The following is a 12,004-nucleotide window of genomic DNA, read 5'->3' as shown; positions in this document are numbered from 1 at the left end:
TCTTGATAACTTGCATATTTAGAGTTCTTTTAATTTAGTTTCCATAGTATCTTAGGAGGTAATTATAGCATTTAGATTAGTTTTTATTGCATTTTATAGTTTTTATTGGATTAATTAGATTTTATTTAAATTTTGTTCATTCCTTTTATCATTTTTAGATTTAGTTTAGATTTATTGGTTATTTTCCTTTTTCCCATTATAGGTCTTAGATGAAGAATGGAAGACTAGGAGCATATAGTAAAAAGTAGTGAAGAGAAGTCTTTCGCTCCACTGGATTTGATTCAGTGTGGTGGAGCATGCTCTCTAATTTAGAATTTGACAGTGAGTGTTTTGCTCTACTGCAATTTTTGCGTTCGGTGGAGTGGCACGATTAAAACCCTAAAAATAAGGGTGATGAGAGTTAAGAGGAAAAAAAGGAGGAAAAGAGTAGGAAAGAACAACTCTTTCATAAGAGTAACTTCAAACTTGCAAAGACAAGAAGAAAAAAGAGATCTGAAGCGCTCAACATAAATTCTTCAACTATTTTTTCTCTAGATTATTTCTTTTTACTTTTTTATGCAAGTTTGTTTTGAATCTCTTTTTGTGTGGTTTTCTCAACTCAATATGAATCAAACTCTATTTTCTTGGAATAAAGATGGATCCTATTTCTTATTTAATTAATTTATTTTCTTTTTGATTGTTTGATCTTTACTAATTATTTATTCAAGTTTGTGCTTATTTAATCTACTTACATGATCACCAAGTTGCATTAATTTGATAATCTTGATTTGTCTTGGAAGAGAAAATTAAGGTTTAGATCTAGACAAAATAAATTAGGATTAACTTCAGTAGTGCTAATGAATAAATTAATTTGCGGCTAGGATAAGAATATACATGATGTCCTAATCAACCTAATAGGTTTATTCTTAGTGACTTCACCTAACTTGCTTAGCATAGGAATATAGCTAGTGGGGAAGGGTGATTAACTTAGCTAGATATCGGAAGGGTCCAACAATGTCATTGAATCCTGGAATAATAATTACATAGATTGAACAATTGAACAAGAGATAATTGATTAACTGAGTTAGGTAAAGTTAGAGTTACAAGTCTTTAAAATTGATTGAGAAATTTAGAAATTTTCATTGTTTTAGTTTAATAAAATCTCCTTAATTAGCTTAGTTTAATTTAATAGTAATTAGAATTTATTTTATTGATATGGATTAGATAAAAATTGAATAGTTGGTACTTAGCAGCTTAGAATTTGATCATTTTGGGAACGATATCTTCTTATCACTTTATTACTTAAACGACATGTGCATTTGCATTACAAATTTTCACTCATCATTTATCGTTTAACTAAGGGGAAATGCTCCGATTACCCTCTAGCTTTGTCCTATTTAAAACATGTAGATCAAATTTTAAGTACATGCACACTTGTTACATAGACAAAGTTGATTTAGTCTTAAAGAAAAAAACGTAAAGTTTAATAATAATGTGTGTTTTTGAACATATTAGGTATACAAGTTATTCATGTAGTTAATATAAATGTGTTTCAAATTTGATATCCACATATTTTGAACATGCTCCATATCAGACCTAACCTATAATTTAATGTACAAGTTAATAACCAGGCTAATAGAAGAACTTGATTGATGCATGTGAATCTACAGGCGCAAGCAAGTGTCATGGGTCGAGACTAAAGTTCTGGTCATGTGCGGCCTTAAGCTGGTTCCTATGACAACAAGCCAAAGTCATCATTCAATTCTTGCTTAGAAAAGTTTTCGCACACTTAGCCTAAATAAGCACATAGAGAGCACTTTAAAGAATGAGAGAGTTGGAGAGAATGTGGAAGTATATTGCTCAAGAAAAGTTAGCTTAAGTGTATAAATGAAAAAGGAAAGCCTCTACTTAGCAAGCCCTTTTGATCCAAAGGTTATAATTCATTTTAATAGATGGGCTAGATCTATCTTTTAGAACTTTCCCAACTATCCTATTAAATATTATATAACTATGGAGAGTTCTAGAGCTTTTGGATATTATACACAATTCTACAAGAATTCAGTCTCTTCTTCGAACCCGCGGTTTTCTCGTGCTCACATCATTCCAAACTTAATCTAGTGCTTTGAATATCTTTACTCACAAGTAGATCATGACAAAAACCTTGATCACCTTAATTAAAATAAAAACACACTTTTTGATTCCTCCTAAGAATTAATAATTTTTAAACTCTTTTTGATATAAACTTTTTATCTTTGCGCCTAAATAAACGTAATTTTATGTCAACTCCCAACATCAAATTTTTAGTTTTACCTCCTAAAATAACGATGCTTTTAACACATTTTACAATTTAGTTAACTAGTTATCGATGTAATAACAAACTGGTTACTTAAATCATTATCAATGACATCAAGTATAGAATTCGAACCTGAACAACATCTTCACATCACCCTTGATGAAAAACATAAATTTCCTAAAGTTTAATACTAACTTAAAACCTAAACCATAGTTGGAGGATCTATGGTGAAAAAGAAGGAGCAGAAAAGTTTGGCAGCATCCATGAGTTCCTCCAAACTCTTCAACAAACCAAATGATAGTTGAAGAATTTGAAGGAACTCAAGGACGGAACCGAACATGAAAGTAGTTTCCGGCTATTAAAACCACAGCCGCGTTGGCTGTTGGGTTAATCTGGTTGAAAATCATGGGTTCTTATATATAGATTATAGATATTGCACTTTTCCCAATCAACTAGAATCCGATGATATCTCGGAGTCACATCAAAGGTACAACCAAGCGAATGTGTGTGTGTTTTTTTTTTTTTAAAGTTGAACTTGAAATGAACCTGGGTATGTTTTCAGGTCAAATTCGTTAATAACCCAAAAGAGATTCATTGAACTTGGACATGATAGGCAATGATGTGGTGCTTCATTCTCCTTTGTAATGGCTGGAACTTGTTGAATGGAGATGGAATATTCTTATCTTCTTCACACTCACAGGTGACAACTGTTTGCTGCTGCCATAAGGCTTAAATTGTCGAGTACGGAACAATTCTTTGTTTCGTTAAAAGCTGATGAAGAAAACGTGGGCATGGAAGAACATGCTTCCCCCGAGTAACCATGGTTTTTGTATTAGGCTTTGTTTTAGATGGAAGTCAGAGAATAGAGAATTTTTTAAAGCCGACACGATTCTTGTCAGAAATTCGTTGGCAGTAGGAGGGCTGTTGCGTCTATACATCAATCAATTTTAAGTGGTTTCGCAAATTTTAAAATATTTTAATAGAGTAATTTAAATATTATTATTATATTAATTAAAATTATTTTATCAGTTTAGTTGTTAGTTTGGGTATTTAATATGAGTTTGATATAAATGATTTTAAAAATTTTATTTAATTTAATCGAGATAAATTTTTAAAATATACTAAAACATAAGGTCAAGAGGGTTAAGGCCCTTACCTGTAGCTGTTGGCTTCGTCTCTAAAGCTTAGGTTTGATGCGGATCAAAGTTAAAATAAATGGATAAAATTTTAAGCATATGTGTATAGTAATTATTGGCATCTTAATTATGAACTGTTGAAAAAAATAGACGTGACATTAAAATTTAGGATTTTTTTTATAAAAAAAAGTGTTAATATAATTTTTAATTTTTGAATTTGGTAATTAAGTTTACTTTCATAAATATATATTTTTAACCATTTTACTATCTAAATTTGACAACCTTATTATTTTGGTCCTTAACTTTGGATTTCGTATGAAAATATAATTTTTTTTAATTTTCAAGTGATGACATGACACAATTTTAAAGTATTATATCATCACATTGTTGTAAAATCCAAGTTCAAGTATCAAACTGGAGCCAATAGTTCATGTACTAGAGCGAACCTAATTATCAAGTCCAGGGGTCAAAATTTACATTTGCCCTTTTTTAAATGTCAAATACAAGTTATCTATGCATTAAGTATATATATGTTTAAAATTTAACTCTAAACCCTAAACTAACATTTAATATCCAAGGCCAACAAAAGAGCTTAATTGATATAATATCAATACTTTGAGGACTTGGTTAGACTATTTAGAAGTATGAGGATTAATTTAAAAAATGAATCATAATTTAACAACATTTGATGCAATTAACCCATACATTTAAGTATAAACTTGAGAAATTATAGGAGGGATGAAACCAGAACATGGAATAGTTCAAAATGCTTAGAAAAGATATATAAAACAAAAAATTGAGCGTAAATAAATTTTAATTATTATTTTTTGGTGTAAATTTTAATTATTATTTGGCACAATATGTATGTAATTAATTAATCAAATTATATTACTTACTAAAATAGATTTTTTTCTTCTAAAAAATAGTCTTTTAAAAGGTGAATAAATTTTAGGTCAAAAAGTTATATTTTTAGGGATAATGATAAATTTAGTCATTAACATTTACATCTTTTGTTAATTTAATTTTTTTAGTTAAATTTGGCCTTAATCTTTTTTTTAAGTTAAATTTGACCATCAACATTTCAAAGAAGGTTGAATTACTTTTTTTAGCAGAAATACTAACTAAAACATTAAAATTTTAAATACAGTAGTCTACATGGCAATTCACTTGTACTTCATACTAATCTTTTTGAGTTTTTTATGGTTTTTTTTTATTTTTTTGAAATTTGAAATTTTTAATTTTTTATAATTTTTAAATTATTTATTGATGTGACATATAAGACAAATAGTATTGCATTAGTATGAAGTACATGTAAACTGTTATTCGAGTTGCCATGACAACATCATTAAAAAGATAGTGTTTTAGTCAGCATTTTCGTAGGAAAAAACAAATTGACTCTTTTTTGATAGATTAATAGTCAAATTTAGCTAAAAGAGACCAAATTAAAAAATATATATATAAATATTGAGAGCTAAATTTATCATTATGTTTTTTATTAACAAAAGAATTTATTACAATGCACGGTCTTTACCAAAACTAAAGCAAACTTCTACGTATCAAACTTTCTTACTCTAGCAATATACTATTCATAAATTTTTTAATTAAATTAATTTTAAGATCTTAATTAAAAAGTATACTTATAAGTGTTGGGTGCAATGATAATGGATAAGATATTATTAAAGGGAGATTCAAGTTCGAACTTTGCAGACGATATTATTGGACATGGTACCCACGAACTTCGAACATGAACGTAAAACAAACATGAAAAACTAAAAAAATCTTAATAAAACATACAAAAATATAGAAGATTTGTAAATAAATACTAATAATTTTATTTAAATATAATTAAACATTAATCGTAACTATTATAAATAAATATTAATAACACTGGATTTAAGATCTTAGGTTTAAGGCCTAGGGTCTTAAGTTTAGATTTTAGGATTTTAGTGTTTGTTTATAATTAATTATGTTTAAATAAAGTTACTAGTATTTATTTATAAGCCTTCCATTATTTTTTATTTTATTTAATGATGATGTGTCATGTTATTATTCAACAACAGTACGTAGGACTTCTGCACCAACAATACATCAAACCAATTAATTTTATTCCATTTTTGAACTTCAATTATTTCTTTAAATAATAATTCGAAAAACTTAAATTAATTCTCAGTTCATTTACATACTAAGTGAGAAACCACATTCATTTCTAAATATAACCCATTTCTCTAACTTTATTAATTTTGTCCATTTTTTTTCATTTGATTCTACATGCAATTCATTTTTGGTTTCAACGAGCTAGCAGAGTGATTGATTGGACATATGTAATTAGGGTTCGAATAATTTATAAAAATGATTTATAATTAAGTTCCAACTTTTCACCTATTAATTATAAACCCATTTAGTCACGAAGTTATTCCACTATAGAATTGTGACTGAACTCTCCCCAATTACATATCATTATGAAAGCTACTCAATCAATGCTCGTCCAATGACTTTATCATAAGTGTGTTACCCTCATATGATATCCTTAATATCTTTGGTATAAATATGTTCTCCCAATATGATTCTATTTTATCTCATGGTAACCATTACATCTTCTTTCATGTAAAGTCAATTACTATCATATAGTCATTCATCACAAAGACAAACGACTCGTGGTCACGTTTACTTTTCATCTATCATGTAATGCCAATGAGAGGATATCATTTACCCATTTCTTGGGCTATGAATTCCACCATTGTGAATAATGCTACATATTGCAGATGTAACATCTCAAATCCGGCCTCAACGTTATGACCAAATCTGGAAGGTTACATCAATACATTGAAATTTTACATTTTGGTACGGGTATCATTACAAAATCAAAAATTAAAGTTTATAAAAACTAGTCACAATTTCATGATAGGAAAATTTGTAATTCTTAAAACGTTTATGTAAATTTATTAATTATTAACTTTAAAAACAGAACGTTATGAAATTAAACACTTAACTCAATTACTTCATAAAACTTGCAATTTTTAATAAAACTTTCCAGCAGAAATTTCAAAGTTAATATTTGTAAACCATGATTTTGACATGTGAAAACGTATAATTATGCGATTGTGCATATTCTAAAACTTACGTTATTAACTTTCGTAAAGCCTAATTTAAATTTTTACAGCGGAAAAAGAAATATTAGTTTGTTTGATTTTGAAAGCCCAACATTCATTTTTAATTAACAGAAATTATGCAGAAAAACTTTAACTAAGTAACAAAAACCTTTAGCCAAAATTAAATTCGAGAAATTAGTCCAAAAACCAAAAGTCTAGAAAATTCATTTATTAACAAAACAAATCATTTTATGCGAGAAATCAATCCGAGTTCCTAGACGCCACTCAACCCTAATTCTATCGATTACCTAAAATGGTGAAATGAAAAGGGGTGAGCTATAAAGCTCAGTGTGTAACTAAACTCAAATAGAATCACAAATAACATAATAAACAGATCAAAATATTGCAGAGTAGTTCATCAAATTCAAATGGAAAATTGTGCGTGAATGGCTACGACAATGCAGTATTTTCGAAAAACATAATGCAGATTTTTCAGAAAACTCCCTACCCAACTCCACTACACACCAAAAAGATTTTGCCAAAACTCATCCATCCAAAAGCACACCAACAGACAATTGTAGACATTGCCACCATAGTTGCAATTAAACTGCTAGATCAGATATATGTGGTCAAGCCACCATGTTGCAGCCAAGCTGTTAGAACAGATATGTGTGGTTGGGCCACTATAATTGTAGCCAAGCTTCCAGGACAAATATGTGGTTAAACCACTAGATAGTGTAGATCATTAAACTGCCAGAATTTCCTCCTTACCATATTAACCCAACCCCATGCAATGTGACATGGTACGTATATACAGAATTAGAATAGTAAGTATGTAATTTCATGCTTTATCAAAATAAATATAACATATTTCAATATTTACAAATCACTATAGTAAAAAAAACCCACAATTTCACATGCTATAGGAATTTGAATTAAAAATACCTTATCAATACCCATATATACTAAACTAATCAGAACATATCAATTTTACTCATAAATTTACATATTAGAACCATATTGTAAGGCAACATACCTTAAGAAATAACACAATCACATCAATACAACAGTTTTCTTTAAACATACATAATACATATCATTTAACAAACCTACAAAATCACTGACCTCGAAACACACTTCAAAACATGGCCCTAGATAAATTTACAGAAAATGGGCCCACACGACCCAATTAGCCTAGCCCATGTGGCCCACACAGCCTAGCACACACCCATGTGGTCACACAGCTCAAATAACCCAGCATGTATGGCCCACACGGCCTGACATACGATCGTATGGCGTTGATAGTGAATTTTTTGGCTTCGCGCCGTTTGCTATTTTTATGAGATCGAGTCACACACTTGATTGAAACGCGATGCTGATACAGCAGCAATAATACCAATTCTCCAAAAAATTAGCAGTTAAACAGCAACTAGACTGCCAGCGATTAAGTATCTCGCGATTTTCACCGAAGTTCCGAAGCACATATGACCAGCGATGAAAAAAAGAATTGCCAATGTCACTATGTGGAATCAAGGTCCAGACGACACTAAAGAAAATAAACAAGGGAAGGTAACAAGATATTACCTAGGTGAAATCATTGAAAACTAATAGGAGAAGGAAAAACAAAAGAGAATTTGAATAAACATATTTTATAAAGCTGATCAATAATTTCCATATAAAGTTTAAAAATTAAATCCTGCAAATGTTAAATTTTAAAAAGGGAGATTAATTAAACTTAAAAGAAAATCATTATAATAGGAGGGTTAATGATAAGCATAGATGGCCCACAAAGTATCATGATGGTTGAATCAAAATATATTTACAGAAGACTTCGTAGTTTGCAGGTTATTCTTTAACATGCATAAGAAATATTTGTTGCCAAAAACTATGCTATCAGCATAGGGACTGTTAACTACTCTGATAGCCAAGATTAGCCATCTCTTTAATTAGAATTGTAGACGACATAATAATCCTTTTCAATCTTTGAATAAAATGTTCACTTTGATTCTTTTATGAAATTACGGACTCGTTGAGATTATGTACTGAAGTAAGTTGTCTTTCTCATAATGTAAACATTCTTATAATGCCACTTATCATTAGTTTGAACTTAGACAATCAATGAGCTAATATTTGCTTATCACAATTTCACTATGCATGAAAAATAAGAAAGACAAAAATACAAAAGACATAACAGTGAAATGTGAAATTTATTTATTCATCATTCAAATACATAGAAAATAATTATATGTTTACTACAATATGGGCACATTCCCCAATAGTTTTACCCTGAGGGAAGGTTCAAACACGTGCCAAATCGTAAGAAGGACATAGTAAGGGTGATGCGGTAAGGATCCACCATCTGATACACCACAACTATAGTACTAGGAATGCTAGGCACTAGTTATGCCAGGAAATCCGTGGTGCCCTAACGATACACATGGAGTTTAAAATTTTGCATTTCGTCTCTTGTCTCCTGAGTTAGAGAATTTGAATGTCATTACAAAATGAAATCTCACTAAGTTTAACTGAACTTATGCTAGAAATGTATGCTTGCAATGTCAATAGTTGACTTTGTAATAGCCCGTTTTCAGTGAAATCGGAACAGTAGTTTTGGGACCACAAATTCGAGGTTAGAAGAAATTTTATTTTAATATTATTTTCAGGTCTACAGTATGATAGAAATATATTATGAAAATTTTGTTAAGAAATTTTACCGTTTACATGCCTAGCTTGATAAAAAAGGACCAAATTGCATAAAGTAAAAAAGTTAAATTCTAGTGGCTAAAGGTATCAAATAGCTATGGAATTTAAAATTGGAGGTCCTTACATCGAAAATAAACTATTTATAGGAGTTAATAGATAAAGATGATTATTCATCATTGGAATTTAGTAAATTATTAAGGTAATTTTGGAAAGTAAATGATAAACTGATGATAAATAAATAAAACAAAACAAATTTTCATCATTTTCATCATCTTTCCTAAAATAAAACATGGAAACCCTAGCCATGAAAGCTTGAAGATAGACAAGCTTATTTTGCTTAATTAAGTGAGTATTATTGTCTCGTTTTTAATGATTTTTATGTTTTTGAGATCGTAATAACTTAATCTAGCTATCTCGGGGATTAATTTACAAAATCATTAAAGTATTAGGGTTTTGCCATGGATGATTATAGTTGAATTTTTAAGTTTTATGGTAGAAAATGAAAGGTTGTTGTTAGATAAACAACTTTGTAAACAGAATTTTGATGAAATTATGATTTGGGAACTACATTGAAAAGATGAAAATTTTTTCGAAAATTTTGCATTTTGTGAAAAATATGGGTTGCTATTGATATGCATGAAAATCAATTAGGCTTAAAATAAGTATTAAATTGTATGAATTTCATTTTCTGAGCATAGGGACTAAATTAATTAAATGTATAGGGAAAAATAGTAATTTTTCGAAAGATATGTATTGGATTGAATTGAATATGAATTGTATTAAATTGAGTTAAATTCATTTGTATAGATCCGCATAAATCTAGTATGGAATTGGATCAAGGAAAAGAAAAAGTATCGAATTAGTAGCTTACAAATATACGTATACTTGTTAAGGTGAGTTCGTGTAACTAAATTGTATATGTGTATGTTTTGAACTGAATATTGTTATATGTGTGAAATGTGTAATTGCCATGTAAAATACTGATCACATATCCGACAAGTACCGAGTCCCGGTTAAACCTTAGAAATTAGATGGATACAAATGACATGCCATTAAGGGTACCCGATTGGTTGTTGTCCAGCATGTGTTGCAGATGCACCACAGCTCTCACGAGCTTCTCGTTATTTACCTTTTATGAGCATCCGATTTTGGCTCTCACGAGTTTCTCAATATTTGGCTCTCTTGAGCTTCTCAATAAATGGCTCGCAAGAGCTTCCAGTTATACAGCTCACATGAGCTTCCCATTATATGGATCGAAAGAGCTTTCCGTTTACATGCTCATATGAGCATTCCTGAATATGAATTGACGGATTATAGTTTTGTACACTTTGTGTATACTTCCCGTGTATCCAACAATAGTTTAAACGGTTCAACGGGCACAATTCTGTTACAAGATTATATGAGAATGACAAGAACTGTTACTAGAATTTATGTGAAATACATGGAAATGATCTTACGTGATAAATTGAAACATGAAATGGGATGATACATGTATATGGAACTTGCTTGGTGATTATGTTCACCCATGTTTATGGAATATTACATGACATTCACATGGCTAACATGTTGAGGATATGTGTACAGGCTTTTGGCCAAATTGGTTTGGATATGTTATGAATGCTTACCTTAAATGTGAATAAATGGTAAGTTAAATTCCATGTTATACGAACTTACTAAGCTTAAATGCTTACTCTGTTTTATTTTCTATGTTTTATAGTAATTTTGAAGCTCGATTTGGTTGGACGTTGGTCAGAAGTTGGTTGGAGCTACTTCACACTATCCATCGACCTTTTCTGTACATAAAGTAAACTATTTTTGGTTATAATGGCATGTATAGGTTAATTTGACCAATGATGCCATACAAATATTTTATTGAGATTAGCCATTTGTATGGCTTGTATTTGGTATATTTTGATGTATATATACTTGTGGCCTTATCATGTTTGATGTGTGCTTAAAGTGGTTGAATGAGGGATAATTTATTAGTATATTGATGATTGGTATGATATAGTATATTTGGTAAAATATATGCATATATGTGTATTTGGTCAATTTGGTAAGTTTGAATACTTGGATATATGTGGCGATATGTTATGTACAAAACTTGGTTTTAGCTTGATTTGAATGCCTTGTTATGGCTTGATATTGTGCTAAAGTGTTGTATTAGGTTGATGATAAATGGGGTGAGAAATGTGGCTTGGAAATGACCTATTTTTGTCCACACGGGCAGAGACACAGCTAGGTGACACGGCCGTGTGTCTCCTATATCTTTTAAATTGCGCAAGTCAGTATACTCTATACAGCCTAACACATGGGCGTATGACCTAAGTAAGAAAGTTACACGGGTATGGACACGAGCTGAGACACGGCCGTGTGCCCTTATTTCAAAAACCCACACAGTCTGAAACATGGGAGTGTCTCTTTACCGTGTGAGTCACACGACCTAGCCACACAGGCGTGTGTCCCCTACACATTTGAAAAATTCTAATCTTTTTCGAAAAAATTTTAAGTACCCGATTTAGTCCCAACTTATTTATAATATGTATTTTGGGCCTCGAGGGCTCACATAAGGGACATTATGCTTGATTATGACTGGTTTCTTATATGAATGCTATATAATACAAAATATATGTTTATTTATTTTGTAAATTTTGGTAATACTCTTTAACCCTGTTTCGGTGACAGATCCAGGTTAGGGTGTTACATTTATTGATATCAGAGTTATGATTTAGTCGATTCCTAGACTAACGTAGTGTATACGAGTTTAGCTATACATGCCATTATGTAACTTATGATAGTGTGAT

Source organism: Gossypium hirsutum, chromosome A12, assembly GCF_007990345.1.
Source record: "Gossypium hirsutum isolate 1008001.06 chromosome A12, Gossypium_hirsutum_v2.1, whole genome shotgun sequence".
NCBI lineage: Eukaryota > Viridiplantae > Streptophyta > Magnoliopsida > Malvales > Malvaceae > Gossypium > Gossypium hirsutum.
This window is presented reverse-complemented; position numbering follows the sequence as displayed.